At 46.3% G+C, this 22,616-nt stretch overlaps 1 protein-coding gene across 2 annotated transcripts in view; it reads left to right on the forward strand.

The window, feature by feature from the left end:
- B4GALNT3 (beta-1,4-N-acetyl-galactosaminyltransferase 3) overlaps window positions 1-22,616 on the forward strand; it is a 98,063-nt gene that overhangs the window by 27,499 nt on the left and 47,948 nt on the right. The gene's annotated exons all lie outside the window — the stretch shown is intronic.

Below are 22,616 nucleotides of genomic sequence, written 5' to 3' on the forward strand. Positions count from 1 at the left end.
GCTAAGTCACTTCAGTCATGTTTGACTCTGTGCGACCCCATAGATGGCAGCCCACCAGGCTCCCCGTCCCTGGGATTCTCCAGGCAAGAACACTGGAGTGGGTTGCCATTTCCTTCTCCAATGCATGAAAGTGAAAAGTGAAAGTGAAGTCGCTCAGTCGTGTCTGACTCTTAGCGACCCCATGGACTGTAGCCCACCAGGCTCCTCCATCCATGGGATTTTCCAGGTGAGAGTACTGGAGCGGGGTGCCATTGCCTTCTCCGACAATAAATGCTATTTCCTGTCAAAAAAAAAAATATATAGAAACCATACAGTGTCTGCTTTTGGACCACAAAAGGCACTGGCACCCCACTCCAGTACTCTTGCCTAGAAAATCCCACGGACGGAGGAGCCTGGTGGGCTGCAGTCCATGGGGTCGCGAAGAGTCCATGACTGAGCGACTTCACTTTCACTTTTCAGTTTCATGCATTGGAGAAGGAAATGGCAACCCACTCCAGTGTTCTTGCCTGGAGAATCCCAGGGATGGGGGAGCCTGGTGGGCTGCTGTCTGTGGGGTCGCACAGAGTCGGATATGACTGAAGTGACTTAGCAGTAGCAGCAGCAGCAGCAGAATTAAACTAGAAATTAATAACAAAAATATTGCTGGAAAGCCTCAAATACTTTAATACTTTAAAATATTTTAAAATAATATTTTAAATAATACTTTAAAATATTTAATACTTTAAACAACATACTTCTAAAGAGTCAAAGAAGAAATTTCAAAAGTATTTTGCACTAATGAAAGTGAAAATAGAGCTTATTATAATTTGTGGGATACATTGAAAGCAGTGCTTAGAGATTTTATAGCATTGTGGAAATGTATATATTAAAAAGGGCTTCCCAGTTGGCTCAGTGGTAAAGAATCTGCCTGCCAGTGCATAAGACTTGGGTTTGATCCTGGATTGGGAAGATCCCCTGGAGAAGGAACTGGCAACCCACTCCAGTATTCTTGCCTAGGAAATCCAAGGGAAAGAGGAGCCTGGAGGGCTGCAGTCCATGGGGTCTTAAAAAGTCAGACACAACTGAGCACACACACACATACATATTAGAAAAGAAAAAAGATCTAAAATCAATAATCTAAGCTTCCACCTTTAGTCAGTCAGTCAGTTCAGTTGCTCAGTTGTGTCTGACTCTTTGTAACCCCATGAATCGCAGCACGCCAGGCCTCCCTGTCCATCACCAACTACCGGAGTCCACCCTAACTCATGTCCATTGAGTCGGTGATGCCATCCAGCCATCTCATCCTCTGTCGTCCCCTTCTCCTCCTGCCTCCAATCCCTCCCTGCATCAGGGTCTTTTCCAATGAGTCAGCTCTTCCCATCAGGTGGCCAAAGTATTGGAGATTCAGCTTCAGCATCAGTCTCTCCAATGAACACTCTCCAAAGAAGACCAATCTCCTTTAGGATGGACTGACTGGATCTCCTTGCAGTCCAAGGGACTCTCAAGAGTCTTCTCCAACACCACAGTTCAAAAGCATCAATTCTTCGGCGCTCAGCTTTCTTCACCGTCCAACTCTCACATCCATACATGACCACTGGAAAAACCATAGCCTTGACTAGACGGACCTTTGTTGGCAAAGTAATGTCTTTGCTTTTCAATATGCTATCTAGGTTGGTCATAACTTTCCTTCCAAGGAGTAAGCATCTTTTAATTTCATGGCTGCAATCACCATCTGCAGTGATTTTGGAGCCCCCAAAAATAAAGTCTGACACTGTTTCCACTATTTCCCCATCTATTTCCCATGAAGTGATGGGACCAGATGCTACTAGAAAAGAAGAGCAAACTAAATCCAAAGTAAGCAAGAAAAGAAATTTTTAAAATTACATCAGAATTTTAAGTAAAATTGAAAATAGGAAATCAGTAGAGAAAATCAACAGAAACAAAAGCTGCTGGGTTTTTTTGAAAGGTCAATAAAGTTGACAAGCCTCTAGCAAAATCACTAAGAAAAACAGAGAGAAGGCACAAATTACTAGTATCAGAAGTGAAAGAGGGGGCATTACTATAGATTCCATGGGACATTAAGAGGATAATAAAGGAATATTTTGAACAACTCTCTGCTTACGAACTTGATAACATGGGGGAACTAGACCAATCCCTTGAGAGATCCAGTCTGCTAAAACTAGGAAGAAACAGACAATCTGAATAGGTATATATCTATTAAAGGAATTCAGTCAATAATTAATAACCTTCCAAAACAGAAAGCACAATACTCAGATGGGCTTACTGGTGAATTCTAACTAGACATTAAATGAAGAAAGTATACCAGTTCTGTCAACAGTCTCTTTCAGAAGATAGAAGTGGAGGGAACACAATTGACCCTTGAACAATGCAGGGGTTAATTGGTGTATAATTTACAGTTGGCCCTTGTGTCTGTGGTTCCTGTGTATCCATGGATGCAACCAATCAGAGATCATGTGGTACTGTAGTATTTACTACTGAAAAATATCCATGTATAAGTGGACCCACACAGCTCAAGCTAGTATTGTTCAAGGGTCAACTTTACTTGAAATTCATTCTATGAGGCCAGCATTTCCCTACTACTAAAATGGGGCAGAGGGGCAGATTATAAGAAAAGGAAACTGCAGACCATTATCTCTCATGATCAAGTGCAAAAATCTTTAATGAAATATTAGCAAACAAATCTACAATGTATGAAAATAATTATACACCTGTTCAAGTGTAGCTCAGACAATAAAGTGTCTGCCTACCCTGTGGGAGACCTGGGTTTGATCCCTGGGTCAGGAACATCCTCTGGAGAAGGAAATGGCAACCCACTCCAGTATTCGTGCCTGGAAAATCCCATGGATGGAGGAGCCCGGTAGGTTACAGTCCATGGGGTCGCAAAGAGTTGGACACAACTGAGCAACTTCACTTCAGTCAAGTGGAATTTATCCTAGATATGCAAAGCTGGTTGCGTATTCAAAAACCCATTAATGGGAGATTCCCCTGGTGGTCCAGGGGTTAAGAATCCAACTTGCAATGCAGGAGACACAAGTTCAATCCCTGATCGGGAAACTAAGATCCCACATACTATGGGGCTGCTGAACCCGCAAGCTGCAAATAGCCGCAACAGCTGAGGCCGTGAGCCACAACGAAAGATCCCACATGACCCAGCAAAGATCCTGTGTGCTGCAATTAAGAATCAACATAGCCAAATAAAATTTTAAAAAATCAATGTTATCCACCACATCAACAGGCTAAAGAAGAAAAATCACATGATCGTATGAATACACACAGAAAAAGCATTTGACAAAATCCAACATCTATTCATGATAAAAAGTCTCAGCAGTAGAGATGAACTTTGTGAGCCTGATAAAGAACATCGACAAAATACATGCAGCTGATATTGTACTTAATAACAAGAAGCTCGATGAATCTCACCTTGGATATAACAGTGATTTTCAGTGTGACCCCAAAGGCACAATCCCTGGAAGAAATAATTAATAAACTAGACTTCCTCAGCTGGTAAAGCATCTGCCTGCAATGCAGGAGTCCCCGGTTCGATTCCTGGGTTGGGAAGATCTGCTGGAGAACGGAATGGCCGCCCACTCCAGTATTCTAGGGCTTCCCTGGTGGCTCAGCTGGTAAAGAATCCACCCGAAATGTGGGAGAGCTGGGTTCCATCCCTGGGTTGGGAAGATACCCTGGAGAAGGGAATGGCTACCCACTCCAGTATTCTGGCCTGGAGAATTCTGTTGACTGTATAGTCCATAGGGTCACAGAGGGTTGGACACGACTGAGTGACTTTCACTTTCACTTTTCAGAGTTCATTGCAATCAAAATCGTCTATTCTGCAAAAATCAATGTCAATAGAATGGGAACACAAGCCGCAGACTAGGAGAAACCTTTGCAAAAGACATATCTGATAGTGTACAGTTATCCAAAATATACAAAAAAAAAAAAAAAACCTCTTAAAATCAACAATAAGAAGAAGAATAGCTCAATTTTTTTTAAAATGGGCAAAAGACCCAGACAGTTACTCATCAAAGAAGATATCCAGATGACAAGTAAGCAAATGAAAAATATGTTCAACATCTTTTATTCGGGAATTGGATTTTAAAATGACAGTGAAGTATCACTACACACCTGTAAGAGTAGCCAAAGAACACTGAGAAGACAAATGCTGGTGATTCTCAGTCATCGCTGGGGGGAAGGCACCATGGTACAGCACTTTGGAAGACTGTTTGTTTGTTTCTTATAAAACAAAATATATTTTTACCATCTGCTCCAACAATCATACTCCTTGATTTTTACCCAAAGGACTGTGTCCACACCAAAACCTCGTCACAGATGTTTATAGCAGCTTTAGTCATAATTACCAAAACGTGGAAGCAAGCAAGATGTCCTTCAGTAGGTGAATGGTTTAAACTGGTACATCCAGGCAGTGAACTAGGAAGAAATGAGCTGTCAAACTATGGAATGACATGGAGGAACCTTAAATGTGAATTATTAAGTGAAAGCAGCCAGTCTGAAAAGGTCATGTGCTGAATGATTCCAAATGTTTGATATTCTGGAAAAGGTGAAATTGTGGAGACTGAAAATATCACTGATTGTCTGGAATTAGTCAAAGGGAGGTATGAGTAAGTAGAGTGAGAGGAGCCTTTTTTTCTTTTTTTTAACCTATCCTTTGGTTGCCTCTTTTAAAAAAAAAGTTTACTTATTTATTTTTGGCTGTGCTGGGTCTTTGCTCCTGCACAGGCTTTTCTCTAGTTGCAGAGAGTGGGAGCTACTCTCTAGCTGGGGTGCTCTGGTTTCTCTTTTTGTGAGGCATGGGCTCTAGGCACACAAGCTTCAGTAGTTGTAGGACAGTCTCAGTTGCTCTCTGGCATGTGGAATCTTCGTGGACCAGGGATCGAACCTGTGTTCCCTGTATTGGTGGGGAATTCTTAACCACTAGACCACCAGGGAAGTCCCCAGAGGAGTTTTAGAGCAGTGAATAAAACCTCTTTTCAATCAATTCTTCCCAGGCTGCTGCTGCTGCTAAGTTTCTTCAGTCGTGTCCGACTCTGTGCAACCCCATAGACGGCAGCCCACCAGGCTCGCCCGTCCCTGGGATTCTCCAGGCAAGAACATTGGAGTGGGTTGCCATTGCCTTCTCCAATGCATGGAAGTGAAAGTGAAGTCACTCAGTCCAGGCTACCACTGTTCTAATTTCTCCAGTAGATCCATTTTGTCTGTTCTTGAACTTCCTTTGGACATTGCCCAGCTTACGATGGTTTGACAATTTTTTGACTTCGTGATGGGTGCAAACGCAATAGGCATTCAGTAGATTGTACTCTGCATTTTGAATTTTGATCTTTTCCAGCGGTAGCGATATGTGGTCCACTACACTCTTGCGATGCTGGCAGCAGCAGTCCCGCTATCACAGGGTGAACCACTGATACACTCAAACGATTCCGGACCCAGACAGCCATGTGTTTTTCACTTTCAGTACAGTAACCAATAAATTACATGAGATATTCAGCACTTGTTATGAAATAGGCTTTGTGTCAGATGGTTTTGCCCAACTGTTGGCTGATATACGTGTTCTGTACTTGGCTAAGCTGTGATATTTGTTAAGTTAGGTATATTAAATGCATTTCTGATTTATGATGTTTTCAACTTATGATGGGTTTTTTGGGATATGAATGGAGTCATACGGTAAAGGACTCTCGTGTCTGGTACTCTCACTAGAAATGGTTTTGAGATTTGTCCATGTTGTTGCTTGCATCAGTTTTTTTTTTTTTTTTTTCAGTTGATGAGCAGCATTTCTAATTTTGGCTAAACCACAATTTGTTTATCAACTCTTCTCTTGATGGGAATTTTAGTTCTTTCCATTTTGGGCTATTATAAATAAAACTACTATAAACTTCCTTGTGTAAGACTTTGTGTAGACACATAATTTTATTTCTCTTGGGTATATAGGAATAGAATTGCTGGATCATAGGGTAGGCATATGTTTAGTTTTTGTAAGAAATTGCTAAACTCTATAGTATCTGTATCATTTTATACTCTCACCACCAAGTTATAAACAATACAGTTGGTCCACATCCTTGCAACGTTTGGCAATGTCAGTCTTTTAATTTTAGTAATTCAAGTGGGTATGAAGTGGTATCTCACTGTGGTTTTACTTTGCATTTCTAAGATGACCAGCGAGGCTGAGGACTTTGCCATTACCTGTTGGTTATTCCTGTATCTTTCATGAAGTATTTAAATCTTAGGTCATTTTTAAATTGAATTGTCTTCTCATTGACTTGTAGGAGTTCTTTTTATATTCTGGGTATGAGTCCTTTGTCAGTCATGTTTTACACATTTTCTGCTCACTTTCAGCCTTTTTCTTTGTCTTTTAATGAGCACTTTTTAGTTTTGATGGGGTCCAGTTAATTTTTTTGTCTTTTATCATTAGTGGCATTTATGTCTTGTATAATAAATCCTTTCCTGCCCCAAAGCTATGAAGATATGATTTTCTAGATATATTTTCTTCCAGAAACGTAGCTTTTGACTTTAGTTCTGTGATCCATTATGAATTAATTTTTCTATATGGTGTGACATATGAATTAAGGTTAATTTTTTCCATATAAATACCTGTATGTTCTAACTCTGTTTTAAAATATTTTCATATTTTCCTTTCCCCATTGAATTGCATTAGAATCCTTATTGAAAACCAATTGTGTGTGTGTATATATTTATTCTAGACTTCCTATTGGACTATCCAAAAAAAAATTTTTTTCTGGCCTTTCGTGTCATGTGGCCTGTGGGATCTTAGTTCCTGACCAGAGATTGAGCCCACACCCCCTTCAGTGGAAGCCCAAGTCTTGACCACTGGATGACCAGGGAAGTCCACGGACTATCCAAATTTGATACCCATATAACGCTGTCTTAATTGCTGCCTCTTTATTGTAAGTTTTGAAATCTTATAGTATAAGTCTTCCAACTTTTTTCTTTTCCTTTATGATAGTCCTAGCTATCTGTGGTCCTTTAGCTTTCCAAAAATTTTTAGAATCAGCTCATTAAGTTCTGGAAAATGTCTGCTGGGATGGTGAATGGAATAAAATTGGGAGAGAATGGACATCTTAGTAATATTGAGCCTTCCAACTCACAAAAATGGAGTATTTCTCTACTTATGTAGGCTTTCTCTTTCCTTAATGATACTTTTCCTCATGACACTTTTCTTCCTTTCCCTTTTTTCTTTCTTTTTTTTCTTGTTTTGGCTGCACCTCGTGACTTGCAGTCTTAGTTCCCTGACCAGGGATTGAACTTGGGTTCTGGCGGTGAAAGGGCCAAGTCCTAACCATTTGGCTGCCAGGGATTTCCCTGTTGGTTTTCTTTAATTTCTCTCAACCATGGTTTGTGGTTTTCAATGTCAAGCTCATGCCCATCTTTCACTAAATGTATTCCAATGTATTTAATGCTTTATGATACTCTCATAAACTTTGTATTTTAAATTTCATTTTCAATTGTTTATTGGTAGTATATAGAAAATACAGTTGGCTTTTGTATATTGACCCTGTATCTTGAGATTCTGCTACATTAATTCATCAATTCTAATAGTTTGTCAATTACTTTAGGTTTTCTAAGTATATAATCTTTCAGTTAAGAATAAATGCAGTTTTATTCATTCCTTTCCTGTCATTATGCCTTTTATTTATTTTTCTTGCCTTGCTGTGGTGACTAAGACCTTCAGTGTTGAAAGACAATGAATGTTGTCTTGATCCTAGAGGGAACACTTTCAAAATTCACCACTGTATTTATCAAGAGTTTAAAAACTGTCAGTATCTCAACCAATTTCCTCAGTAGTTCCTGCCTTTATCTATGAACTTTAACATCACTTCAGGTACGTTTTCTATCTCATTTAAACATAAATCATCAAGATTTAGAGATGGTTTTAAAAAATTAATAAAAGTAACAGCAGCCATCGAGGTAGGTGATGGGTTTTCTACATCTCCAAGGACTGATGGCCCAGTGGCCATGGAGTTCTTGCTGGAAAGGTTGACAGTGCTTCTCATCGGTCACTTAGCCTAAAGTCTTCTTAATGCAATTCTTATCTTCATGGGTATAGGTCAACTTTAGAAAAGGGTCTTAATGCCCATTCTCCAAAATGCACCCGCAGAGAGTCCACATTGCAGGCAGGCTCTGGCATCTCAAACAGCCAGGACTTTACATTAAACTGAACTCTGCGTGTTGTTGGTGCTGTTGTTCAGTCACAGCCATGTCTGACTCTCTGACCCCATGGACTGCAGCATGCCAGGCTTCCCTGTCCTTCACTATCTCCCAGAGTTTGCTCAAACTCATGTCCGTTGTGTTGGTGATGCCATCCAAGCATCTCATCCTCTGCCACCCACTTCTCCTTTTGCCTTCAGTCTTTCCCAGCATCAGGGTGTTTTCTAATGAGTCAGCTCTTTGCATCAGGTGGCCAAAGTATTGGAGCTTCAGCTTCAGCATCAGTCCTTCCAACGAATATTCAGGTTTGATTTCCTTTAGGATTGACTGATTTGATCTCTTTGCAGTCCAAAGGACTCTTAAGGGTCTTCTCCAGCACCATAGTTTAAAAGCATCAATTATTTGGCTTTCAGCCATCTTTATGGTCCAACTCTCACATCCATATATGCCTATTAGAAAAATCATAGCTTTGACTATATGGACTTCTGTTGGCAAAGTGATGTCTCTGCTTTTTAATATGCTGGCTAGGTGCTTACCCAACCCTGATCCTGAATTTAGGGGTCAGAAGGTGAGTCCTCCGAAGTCTCTTCTCCCTCCTCCTCATTCCGCAGCAGCCCTGAAGGATTGGAAGGATGGTGGCTTAAGGCAGGGAGGCCCACATTCAGGTAAAATTAGTTTAACTTGGGACAGTTTCCCGAGGAATGTGGCTTTCCTTGCCTCCGAGATCCCATGAGTAGCAGCAGAGGCTGAGACCCACCCTTTGATCTCAGGCTAATGGTGGTCCTGACTGTGTTGGAGCATTCAGGGTTAAGTCTTGCCTTCGGGTAGCAATTTTTTCTTAAAGTTGCGTCTCAAGGAAATGATGGAAGCAGGGGACTCATGGTTACTAAGAATGACAAGAATATCAATGCTCTTGAATAATTTATTTTAATTAATTAGTTGATTAGATTGCATCAGGTCTTAGTTGGTGCACTCAGGATCTTTGTGGCAGCTCACAGACTCTCGAGCTGTGGCATGCAGGGTTAGTTGCTCCGCAGCTTGTGGGATCTTATTCCCTCATAAGGGATCGAACCAGCATCCCCTGCATTGCAGGATAGAATCTTAACCACTGGACCACCAGGGAAGTCCCCATGAATGGTTTATATCATAAAAATATGTATACATTCGTACATACTTTGCTGGTAGTGTATATTTTGTGTTTGCATCAGTTCAGTTCAGTTCAGTTCAGTCTCTCAGTCGTGTCTGACTCTTTGTGACCCCATGGACTGCAGCACGCCAAGCTTCCCTGTCCATCACCAACTCCCAGAGCTTGCCCAAACTCACGTCCATCGAGTTGGTGATGCCATCCAACCATCTCATCCTCCGTCGTCCCCTTCTCCTCCTGCCTTCAATCTTTCCCAGCATCAGGGTCTTTTCCAGTGAGTGTTTACATATGTATCTATAAAGTATTGATAAAAGCTTTTTTGTGTCCTTTTCCCTCACTTGTATTCCAATACCTTTTCTTGAGGCCTGGAGAAAAGGTTGGCATTTGTTAGGTCCTTGAGAACCAAGAAGAGCCCCAGCTATGCCCACAGATGTGCCTTGCCAGGTACCCTGTCAAGGACTGGCGCCGAGAGAAGGCTGAGTGCTATGGACTCAGAGAGCAAGTCATGTTAACTCAGTCTCTGGCCCACCTCTAGTTCCTGTTTTCTCTTCTGTCTTCTCTCAGCCTTGTTCCCTGGGCTCCCTTACTGCCTCTATTCATTCATTCATTTTTCTTTCTTTAACTGAAGTAAAATTCATATAACACTGACCTTTTAAAATGTACAGTTCAATGGCATTCAGTACACCATCCATATTGTGTAACCATCACCTGTGCCTGGTTCTGAAACATTTTCATCACCCTGCAAGGAGACTCTGTATGCCTCAGGCAGACACTCTCCTCTTTCCCCCAACCCTCCCACCTTCTAATCTGCTTCCTGTCTGTGGATTTACCTATTCTGTATATTTTGTATAAACGGATTCATACGTCTTTCGCTTAGCATCATGGTTTCAAGGTTCATCCATACTGTGACATGTAATTAGTACCTGGTTCCTTTCTGTGGCTGACTCATACTCCATTGTGCGGGACCATCCCCTGACGGGACATTTGAGTGGCTTCCACCTTTGTCTGTTGTGAATAGTGCTGAACAGTGGTACATAAATATTTGTTTTGACACCAGTTTTCAGGTCTCTTGGGTGTACACTCCAGAAGTGGAATTGCTGGGTCATGTGGTGACCGCATTTTCTTCGGGAGGAGCCGCCTTTGTTCATTCTCTGTGAGCCCTGAACCGGGTGGGGGCTCCTTCTTGCCACCCTTAGCTTTCCCGTCACCATCCTTTCACCTCCACCTGTCTCCATGCTGGGAGGTAGACATCCTGTTCTTAGTGAGGTCCGCCTGTCATCTCCTCATTGCTCCTCTCTTGTGCAGTAGGACGGCCATTCTCCAGGGAGTCCGGGTTTCCTGCCCTAAGCACTTCCTTGCCATTGTGATCCTTGAGTCACCTTCTGGGTACAGTGTCCTCTGGCTTTCTTTTTCCTTTTCTTTTTTTGGCCGTGCAAAAGATTCCACAGTGCAGCATGTGGAATCTTAGTTCCCCTACCAGGGATCAAACGCGTGCCCCCTGCACTGGAAGCATGGAGTCTTGACCATTGACTGCTGGATTTCTTAGTCCCTGCCCTCCCCTATCCCCCAGCTGGGATGCCCACCCCAGATTTTCAGAGCAGTGGCTAAACACTAAACAGACCTCCCTCTACTCCTCTAGTTTGATGCCCCTCCCTTGCCCTGGCCACTTGCCAAGTCCTCTGTGCTTTCTCCTGGGCTTATTAATACCTTAGCAGTGCCCCACAGTTGACCCGAAGAGAGATTGTTTTCCCTCTTCCCGCTTGATGCTGCCTCTGATGGGTATCATGAGGCCTGCCTTTATACCTTTACGCCTCTTAACGCTGAAAGGTGTTTTGTTATGTTTTGATATGGACCATTTTTACAGTCTTTATTGAATTTGTTACAATAATGTTACGATTTGTTACAATATCATCTTTCTTATGTTTTGGTTCTTTGGCCACGAGGCACCTGGGATCTTAGCTCCCCAACCAGGTATTGAACCCACACCCTCTGCACTGAAAGGCGAAGTCATAACCACTGGACTGCCCGGGAAGTCCCTGAGAGGTGGCTTTGAATGAGATCCTGGGTCCCCAGCCTCAGCTCCCACACCCTGCTTTCCACCCAAGTCCACTTGCCTCCCTAAAACTACACACTCCAGACTACAGGGCACTCCACGGTCACACTCTGCTGGCTCTGAATGCTTCAAACCAGTGTCCTGGACCACGCACTCGAGGGATGCTCTCGGACCTGGGATAAAGTTTAATAGTTTCATCTGTGGACCCATGTGATGCTGATTTCCTGATTTCTGTTTGTTCTTGATCCGTTTTTCATTTGGGGGGGTTTGTTTATTTTGGTCCCCCCTCATATCAGTTTTCAATGAGCTCTCAGGAAGCAGAGGGCTTCCCATGTGGCACAGTTGGTAAAAACATCTGCCTGCCAACACAGGAGACATAAGAGACGCAGGTTTGATCCCTGGGTTGGGAAGATCCCCTGGAGGAGGAAATGGCTACTCACTCCAGTATTCTTTCCTGGAGAATTCCATGGACAGAAGAGCCTGGCAGGCTACAGTCCATGGAGTCACAGAGAGTTGGACACAACTGAGCGTGCACACATACTCAGGAAGGAAGGATTCCTGCATGTGTGGGATCATGGGTGGGCAGGTATGGCTGGAATGGAACCTACGAGAAAAGAAAGTTTCCTGATTGGAGCAACAAACTGAGGGAAAGCAGATGTGTGGGGCTAAGTTAGAAGACCTAGGACACCAGAGCTGAGGAATGGATATTGATAAAGCCGCATTTATAACTTTGTCTTCCTGGATGTTCCCAAGTCCATCCTTAAAGAGGCTCCTCCAGCATCTGGATGGCCATGGGGGCACCGCCCTGGCCTGGACAGTAAAATTGGGAAAACCAGTTAAATGATGAGTCAGTGAGTCTAGGAACCCAGCAGCGGAGCTTTGACGAGAAGGTACAAAATCTTGGGGGATGGGGTGCTCTGGGTCAGAGCCCAGAGACCCCAACAGTGTGTTAATAAAATCTGAGGACAACACTCTGAGGGGCCTAGGGCGGTTTCTAGGGGCTGGTCTTCCCCCTCTGAAAGCTTGAACTAGCAGCAGGGTGGGCTGGCTAGCATCATGGGAGTCTCCTGTCTGGCTGTGGTCCTTCTGACCTTTGTTTAGGTCTGGGGTTGGGGTGGTCAAAAAGTTAAGGTCCAAGCAGGTCACTTAAGTAAGGATGCTAGCCCTGTGTGGGTGCAGGCACACACTGGGTGGGGTGTGGGTGGTGTCTCAGCCAGCTAGGGTAGGGCCTTTTTGCACTCTGCTGCCGCCCCTGTCACACACCTTTGTCCCAGCCCCGGAAGGGATCTAGGGCCCCCTAAATGCTAAGAGCAAAGGCCCAGGGAGAGGAGTCCAGGCGTCTCGGGCTTCAGGATAAACCAGACACTCAGGGTGAGGATTGGGTGTTCTTCCTGGAGGGGAAATCCGGTCCAGGCAGAGGAACTTGTTTGTGGGCAGTTTCATCGTTTCCTCCCTTGGGGCATGGACCCAGTTGGCCAGCCTATGCAAGCCACCTGTCGACAGGGCTTCCTGCGCCCTGGTGCCCCTGCCCCCTCGGAGTTCTGAGAAGCAGCTGTTGCCGGGCCCCTTGCCTGCCCATCGCCGGCCTCCCGGATGGAGGATATTGTCATGGCCTGCGGGGACGGCTTGTTAGTTCCTGACGATCAGGACACGGAAGGTGGCACAGGAGTCAGGGGGTGGAGACCCTGCTGCAGAGGCGGCAGAGGAGGGAGGAGGGGCCAGTGGGAGAAAGGACAAGAGGGACAGAAGAGTCTCAGGAAGAGAGGCCATGCCAGGCCTGGGAAGGAGCTGGGGGAGTCTGGGATGGGGCGTTCTCAGCGCTGATGTGAATGGCGGGTGTGACCACCCCTTCACCTGATTTCAGGATGTGTAACATCTTTCCTTTTGTTTAAATAAGTTCCCAAGTAACAACTCCTAAATGGATGGGGTGACTCAACAAAGACCAGCAGTCCGCCTGTGGGGTTCACCCACTGCTCCCTGGCATTTCCCATGAGATCTGGGGAGTACACGTGACTCATGCCCCGGGGCCTCCCTGTTGGATGACCACACCTGGCCCACCTCTTTCTTTCAGCTACACACCGGTCCTCCACCTACCTGGGGCCACACCTCCCAGCTCTGCCTCCCCGCCCAGGGCTGTGACTTTGGCTCACCCCCACCCCCCTACAAGCCTGCCTTTCCTGGGAGCCCCGACATCGCTGCCATCAGGGTCAAATCCTCCCAGCTCTGGCACAAAGCTTCTTTTCCTGTCTCTGTCTCAGATTTCTGACCTGTAAGATGAGCCTCGGGCTCGCTGCTCACTCCTCCTTGCTGTGTGGAGCCGTGAATTCCTGTCTTTAAGGAGCTTGGAGCTTGTCAGACTAGAGATTGGCCAAAGTCGGCTTCTGTCCCCCAGCAGCCCTGCCTCCCTTCCTGACCGTCTACCAGGCACACAAGCACAGACTCTAGGGCAGGGCCCCCGGGGGCCTCAAGCCTCAGCAGTCTCCCCTTCTCCAGGCCTCACTCTGCTCACCTCCAGAGCATCCGAATGCCGCTTACCACCTGTGTCCTTCTTGTTAAAATTATGCAAATAATGCATGCTGTTTAAAGAAAAAAAGAAAGAAAAAGAAAGAGAAAAATCCAACATTGTTGACTTGCGTTTAAGTAAAATGTAAGAATCACTACTTCTCCCACCTCTCCTGTAGAATCATGAAATGTGCCTCAAATCCAGCCCCCTCTGTCCACCCCCTTCTCTAAGCATTTACCAGATTCTCGTATTCAAGTGTCTTTAGCTCTCCTTTGAGGTCGGGGACTGGTCGTCTCTCTCTGTGTCTTCGATGCTGGGCACAGTGCCTAGTGTATTGTGGGCATTTGTTAAGTATCCTTTGAAAAAAATAAGTGAATGAAGGAATGAGTGTATAATAAGATCTAGCGTTCAAATCTCTGCTGCTTCCTTGTTGAGTGAACCTCAGTTTCTTCACCCTTAAAATTGGGATAATAATTCGTGTTCTTTTGAAGTTAAATACAATGCCAGTGTTGGTGCCAACACAGTTCCTGGCAAAGCGTGAGCCTTCAGTAAGTGCTGTTGAGTTAGATTCTAAAGGGACCCAGTTGCCCTCCCTCCCCAGACCTGGGCTGCTCCCGCTGCTACTGAGTGTTGCCTATCTGCCAGCCACTCCCCTTCCAGTGCAGGGCCTGTGCGGCCAGCTATTGAGAAAAAGGGATAAGAAGCTGCCAGCTGCCCTCAGGGAACTCCTGGTTGGACTCGGGAGAGGTAAGCAAGCCCCAGCCAGGAGAGTGGTTATACAGATGCTGAACCTGATCCCAAGGGTGGGGGAGGAGAAGGGAGCACAGGGGAGCCTTGGGGTGATGGGCCAGGGAGTTTGAGAAGAATGGACACATGAGTGTCAGGCCATCATCTATAGATTCAGACAGGATATTCCGTGTAGGAGCCGGGTGTGACATCACCTGCCACGTTTTCCCCAGATCTTAGCTGATCTTCTGTGTCAGGGTCTCAAACTTCTTTGCCATGATCCACCAAAAAGTGCACTTTGCATTGCCAGTATAAACACACACCTCTGCATTCTATATATAACAGGAGCAAGCTGACAGCACAATACTTCCTCCAACTACAAGGTGGGGGGTGACGGTGATGTTTTTCTTTCTATACAGATACTGTTTGTGTCCCACTAAACTGATTCCATGGACCACTTATGGGTGGTGGTCCTCAACTCGGAACATACCCGGCTCAACTGTTCCATGTGAGGTTGTCTTCCAGTCCCTTTCTGCCAGAGCTCGTGAGCTCTGATGTTTAGCTGAGAAGCCCACAGCTCACAGAGGGTCAGAATTTATCTAGGATGTACACCAGCTAAGTGGCAGAACCAGGGGTCACACGCAGGGATATATGACTCCAAAGCCCACCACCGGGTCATGTCCCTTTCTCTGACACTGTGCATGGGGGTTCTGCCAGCCGTGCACTGGACCGCAGATCTAGGAACATCTATGGCCCATTTCTTTGTGCCCCGGAAAGCTTGGCCAAGGTGACAGCTAAGCCTGCCTTATATTATCAAGTGCCACTCAGCCTAAAACTGAACAAGCAGGCCTCAGAAAACAAAGTCTTAGTACCTGCCCCACCCCTGCCAACATGCAAGAGTTGGTTATTGAGAAAAGGTGCCGTAAGATGAACCTACTGCCCAACAGCCAAATATAATAGGATCAAACCATGTCTTCACTGCCCACTGGGGCTTCCCTGGTGGCTCAGCCTGTAAAGAATCTGCCTGCAATGCAGGAGACCCGGGTTTGATCCCTGGGTTAGGAAGATCCCCTGGAGAAGGGAATGGCAACCCACTCCAGCATTCCTGCCTCAGAACCCCAAGAACAGAAGAGCCTAGTGGGCTACAGTCCATGGCGTCACAAAGAGTCGGCCACGACTGAGTGACTAACACTCTCTGCCCACAGCACTGGCCTCATAACTCTCTCCCCCTCCTTTGGAACCCCTAACTCAGAAATTAGGGGGTGGTCTCCTGTGCTACCCCAAGGAAAGAAGGAAAGCTGGGGAAAGGCAGGGAGAGAAGAACAGATGAGTTGGGAGGAAAAGAGCTGAGGAAACCAGGAGTACAGATGGGCCACGGGCGTCTAGTATCTGAAATCCTAAACCTGTGGAGGCAGTGAGTTTTATAGGAAGAAGGAGGGGAGTAAAGGCATGTCCTGTCACAGTTGTAAAATCATGAGCGGGTGGAGGGAGAGGGGTCTGAGTGCCCTGCTGAGATAAGGGCAAAGCGAGTGAGACTGTGAGCAGGACAGGTGTCCTACCACACTGGTCTCTCCTCTTCTTTGTGCCAGACAGCATGGGTCATTGATCAGATTATCATGCATGCTGACCGGCACGGGCTGGAAGGAAGTATAGACTTCGTAACAGAGACCACTGTTATATTCAGTTTGCCTTTGTGTGTATATATATATACTTTTTAAAAATGAAATTAATTCATTTTTGGCTGTGCTGGGTCTTTGTTGCTGCAGTTGGGCTTTCTCTAGTTGCGGAGAGCAGGGGCTTCTCATTGTGATGGCTCCTCTTGTTGCAGGCATGGGCTGTAGCTGTGGCACACAGGCTTAGTTGCCCTGAGGCACGTGGGATCTTCCCAGAGCAAGGATAACATATTTAAAACATATTTTTATTTATTTATCTGGCTGCACCAAGTCTTCTACTTATTTATTTATTTGGCTATGAGGGTCTTAGTTTCAGCATTCGGAGTCTATAGTTGAAGCATGCAAGATCTGGTTCCCTGACTGAGGATGGAACTTGGGCCCCCTGCATTGGGAACATGGAGTCTTAGCCACTGGACAACCAGGGACAGTAGTTCCCGGGTATATACACAGTTTTGTACTATGTTAATTTCTCTCTACTGATGCTTTTGTAAAAGACTCACCTTTCCTCTTTGTGTTCACAAGGTTAAGCAGACTTCTACACTAGTTAAGCGCTAACTCACTCCTAAGCAGTGACTTAGCTGGTTATCTGGTAGCTCTGCTTTGACTCTCTGTCTGGGATAAATAAAAACCAAGTGAAAGGGTAAAGTGGGGGACGAATGAGCACCATGCTGATCGTCCCCAGGAACCAGCGTTGGCCCCAGTGTCCTTTCCCACCTGGGACCCTGAGAACCCAGTGAGGGAAAGGAAGGCCTGTCTACACTGTCTCCCCAGCCCCATCCTTCTTGGATCACAGAGTTTCTTTGGATAAACCCCAGATCGATTAAGAATTGGCTCTTGCTGAGATTTGCCGAGGGGAGACATTTGTCTCCATCCGTGGGGTGATCTTCTGCGATTTCTGGCCTTTCTCACGCTTTGTCGCCCCATTTTCAGAATGTCCCGCTGGGTGAGATACTGTCTTCCCACCACCCTCCTTTGTCTTTGGGGGAGGATCCCGGAGACCCTCGGTTCACCTGGCCCAGGTTTGCTGTCTGCCAGGAGATAGCTCTCTGAATGGGTCTGCCTCTCAAATCGCTGGCATCCGGAGCTGATAGGAGTTGGGGGCGGTGGGTGGGGAGCTGGAAACAAAGCTGTGTGGAGCCCGCCAAGCGTTTTCAGCCCTCTCGCATGAAGAGCCCTAGATCGGTGACAAGCGGGAGGAGTGCCACCTGCAACTCCATCCATGGTTTTTTGTCTTCTTCTATTTGCATAGATTTGAGCCAGTTAAGCCTTGGCCAATACTCTTCTTATAAATCAGACTGTAACCCAATTTCTCTCACATTTTTTAACCTCAAAAACTGCACTGGTACAGTGTGCCTATAGACTTGTCCCTGAAAAATTCTGTGTAGTTCAGAATGTTTTCTAGGGACCAAACTATTTTAAACGTATCGTGTTGTTGATGATGTTTAGTCTCTAAGTCATGTCCACTTCTTTTACAACCCCATGGGCTGTAACCTGCCAGGCTCCTCTATCCATGGGATTCTCCAGGCAAGAATACTGGGATGGGTAGTCACTCCCTTCTCCAGGGGATGTTCCCCCCCAGCCAGGGATCGAACCCAAGTCTCCTGCGTTGCACGCGAATTCTTTACTGTGTGAGCCACCAGAGAAGCCCATTAAATGTACTGGGGGACTGTAATCTGTAATATTTAATGGAACCCATAATAGATCTGCCAACAAAATGCTGTTTTCATTTATGTGTGTTTATCACCGAATCTTAGAAGGTAACATTCGGAATATCCCTTTTTAAAAAATTAATTTATTTTTTTATTGAAGGATAATTGCTTCACAGAATTTTGTTGTTTTCTGTCAAACCTCAACATGAATCAGCCGTAGGTATACATATATCCCTCCCTTTTGAACTTCCCTCCCATCTCCCTCCCCATCTAAAAAATTAATTTTGATTGGAGTGTAGTGGATTTACAATGTTGTATTAGTGTCCGCTGTATAGCAATGTGAATCAGTTATACATATACATATATCCACCTTTCAGATTCTGTTCCCATATAGGTCATTATAGAATATTGAGTAGAGTTCCCTGTGCTGTATGTACAGTAGGTTCTTGTGAACTGTCTTTTTTTGGCTACCTATTTTGTATGTAGTAGATAAAGATGATTATTATTATTTTAAAAAATGCTTATTTATCATTTATTTGGCTGCGTCAGGTCATCATGCAGGATGTTTCATCACAGCACAAGCACTCAGCGTTGCAGCGTTCAGGTTCAGTTGCCCCACGGCATGTGGGATCTTAGTTCCCCAAGCAGAGATCAAATCCTGGTCCCCTGAATTGAAAGGCGGATTCTTAACCACTGGATCCCCGAGGAAGTCTCTGGAATATCCTTAAAAGTCATCATTTGATAGAGGAGAAAACCGAGGCTCAGAGAGGTCACAAAGCTCAAGAGAGAACAAGGACTCCTGCCCCAGGGCCCATCCTATCACAGGACAGTGGATACAGCACAGGTTTCTAATTTTGATTCGCCTCTATTGTATTTCTATCTCCTTCCATCTATTTAAAAACTGTATTTTTTAAAAACTCGAAGGCATAATATGCAAACAATGTCTTCTGAGAAGTAACCAGGACAGAGGCCTGGCATGCTTTCTGTTCAGTTTTGTTTATGCCTATACAAACCCCTATATCTAAAGACAAACGTGCATTTTTAAATAAAGCTTTTATTTCAAAATAGTTTTATATTCACAAAAAAGTATAGATAGTACAGGGAGTTGTAATTTGCCTCACATCTCCGGGCTAAGGCGCTTCAGTTATGTCCTTTGCGACCCCACGGACTGTAGCCCACCAGTCTTCTCTGTGCATGGGATTTCCCAGGCAAGAATACTGGAGCAGGTTGCCATTTCCTCCTCTAGGGGACCTTTCCAATCCAAGGACCCAACCTGTGTCTCCTGCATCGGCAGAAAAGTTCTTTACCACTGAGCCACCAGGCAAACCTACCTCACATCTAATTTCCTTTATTATTCACATCTTAAGTTAGTTATTATGGTACATTTTTTTTTTACAATAAACAAATTTGGGTACATCATTTCTTTTTAATACTTTATTTGGCTACACTGGGTCTGAGCTGCAGCCTGAGATCTAATTACCTGACCAGGGATTGAACCCAGGCCCCCTGCACTGGGAATGCAGAGTCTTAGCCTCTGGCCCACCAGGGAAGTCCTGGGTACATCGTTTCTAACTGAAGTGCACACTTCATTCCTATTTCCTTTCAGAGGGCCCTTTTCTGTTCCAAGGTCCCATCCACGTCACCACACGCCATCTATCCACCATGTCTCCTTAGGCTGTGACAGTTGTAAATGTTGCTGAGCTAGCTTCACTTCTGTAATATATTTGATGACTTTTTCCCCCATGACTCAGATGTGAGCATCTTTCCAGGTGAGTGAGTGAGGCCTTCCACGCCTTTCTAAGTCACCAGTGTTCTACTGAAAGTCTCCTCCCCATCCCTTTGTTTGCCCTTGGCAGACAGCCCGTCTGGCAGTGTCCTGGGGCCTCCTCCTGGGGAGTGAACTAGACGCTCCCTGCTGCCTCGGAGTTTTGACGTGACAGGAGGCAGAGACCCAGGGTGTAGATGGACTGATGGAGCTTGGAGGAGAGGGGCTAGAGGCCTGCAGTGCTGCCGGGCAGCCACCTTCACCCCCTGCCCATACTGGCTCCACCAGTTTGAAGGTCTACACTGCTGGTTGAAGTGCTTCCGTATAAGAGGGCTGGGCTTGTTCTGGGAAGTCCTTCAAAAGGAAGGGATGCTGACAATGGGAACCACCCATCAGTGAGGCCACCACCACCCGACCTCACACGCAGAACACCCCTGACTGGCCCTGGGCGTCTCCAGCAGGGGCTTGGCGGCCACCTGGGTAAAGGCTTGGTATTGATGTGAAAGGAATTCCTGATGGTTATCAGTTTTTTGGGGGGCGGGGGAGGGGAGGTGTGGGCCTCCCTGGTGGCTCAGACAGTAAAGAATCTGCCCAGATTTTTTAATACTTGGTGTGGTTTTTGTTTGTTTTTTTTTCGGTTGTGCCGCATGGCATGCAGGATTCTATCTCCCAACCAGGGAATCAAACCTGAGCCCCTGCAGTGGACCCACAAAGTTCTAACCACCAGATTTCCAGGGAAGTCCCTGATGATTCTCAAATGAAGTGGAAAAGAGCTGAAAAGTTACGTAGCCCTAGTCCCAGGCAGCGGGGCCAGAATGTCTCCTCTTGCAGTCACTTCTCACTTTCTCTGCAGCCCCAGGCTGGTCCAAGGGTGGGCGTCCAAGTAATCTTAGTTAATAAACGGAAAGCTTCCAGATCTTTCACATTGTCTCTGGCTCCTCAGAAGGACCCAAACTTACCTTCAGACAACATTTTCTATTTCACCTGTTGAACCCAGGCTGGGTTCTCTGCAGACATCCCCTGGAGCATCAGAGCCTCTGTGTGTGTGCTCAGTTATGTATGACTCTTGTGACTTCTTGGACTGTGGCCGCCCCAGGCTCCTCTGTCCATGGGATTCTTCAGTCAAGAATACTGGAGTGGGTTGCCGTGCCCTCCTCCAGGGGGTCTTCCCCACCCAGGGATTGAACCTGAGTCTTCCGCATTAGCAGGTGGGTTCTCTACCACTGAGTCACTCTGATCTGCCTCAAACCCTCTCCACCATCCCAAGCCCCACACCCACCTCCTCAGTTGTCAGTTCAGTTGCTCAGTCATGTCCAACCCTTTGTGACCCTAGGGACTGCAACATGCCAGCTTCCCTGTCCATCACCAACTCCCAGAGCTTGCTCAAACTCATGTCCATCGAGACAGTGATGCCATCCAACCATCCCATCCTCCATCATCCCCTTCTCCTGCCTTGAGTCTTCCCCACCTTCTCAGCCCTGGCCTTTTCCCTCTGACCTCTCCTCTACACAGTCTCCTAAAACAGAGCTCCACAGTCCTTGCTCCCCTGGCCAGGGATTACACACAGACTCCATTTAGGCATGACCTTCTCTGGCTGGGGACTTAGGCAAGCCAGCATAAGGGAAGAAAGATATAGCCCTCTGTCTCCTTCCACAAATATCCCCCCAGGAGGCTTCCTACGCTGCAAAATAGAACAAGCCCTTTCTCAGAAGGGAATGAGGGAGCCGAAGTCCTTTCTCCCACACAGCCCAGGAAGGCTGACCAGACATTGTGTGACCCATGCTGGGCAGAAGCACCAGGCTCCACTGGGAAAGGTGGAGACCCCACTGGTTTTCTCACCCGACCGGGAGTCTCTGCCAGGTCCAAGCAGATATCTGAGGCAGACATACTCCCGGGATGCTGCTCTGCAGCCCTTCACAGGTGAAGGATACTTTGTCCTGAGGATGTCTGTACTTACTGATCCCCTTGGTCCTCTACGTCCCCTCCTTCTGGAACCAGGACCCCATTTAGGTGGGGGGGATGGGCTTCTTTAGCAAAGGGCAGACAGCCTAGAAGTACTTTGCAGAGTGCATTTGCTTAATAATAAATGAGCATTAGAGGGCTTCCCTGGTGGCTCAGGTGGTAAAGAATCCACCCGAGATGTGGGAGACCTGAGTTTGATCCCTGGGTTGGGAAGATCCTCTGGAGAAGGGAACAGCTACCCACTCCAGCATTCTGGCCTGGAGAATTCCATGGGCAGAGGAGCCTGGCAGGCTACCGTCCATGGGGTCGCAAAGAGTTGGCCACAACTGAGTGACTTTCACTTTCTGGGGCCACTGTGTTTTAGGAAACTCAGCATTGAGAGGACGGGGGCCAACAGGAGAAGCTGTCCTGGATAGGGAGGGGAGCTCTCCTGGAGGACTGGGCTGATCCTGAAACCTGGATGTGGATTGGGAGGACAAAGAGCAGCTTTGCTCCAGGAGTCTTTACTTTCCCCAATGCTCATTTCTTCGACCCGAATCAGGTCTCTGCTCCTGTTTGCTGGGACCTATTTTAAGAGAGTCTTATAAATATACAAAGGCGGAAATGTCTGGATCAGGGCATGGGGGTGGGGTGGGGGGGCAGGAGGATGTGGTTCACTCTAGGACAGGATCTGACTCAAATCACACCTCCCTCCTGGATTCCAGGCTGGGGGTAGGGGGGAGGGGCTGCCTCCGAGATGGTGTTTGGACGGAGGTGGTGTTTGGAAGGAGATGCTGAGAGCAGGACTGGGTGGTTCTAACGGTGGTCTCCATCGTGCGTGTCCCCAGCTAGAGCCAACTACAGGGCAGAGAAGGGTGCTGTGGGCTGAGATGGTAGAAGCAGGGAGCAGAAGGGACCCTTTTGTCTTCACTCCCGGAGAGCCTGTGCCTTGTCCTGAGAGAGTCTCCTTAGGGGTCAGCCCTC

The sequence above is a fragment of the Bos javanicus genome, chromosome 5 (assembly GCF_032452875.1).
Source record: "Bos javanicus breed banteng chromosome 5, ARS-OSU_banteng_1.0, whole genome shotgun sequence".
Lineage (NCBI taxonomy): Eukaryota > Metazoa > Chordata > Mammalia > Artiodactyla > Bovidae > Bos > Bos javanicus.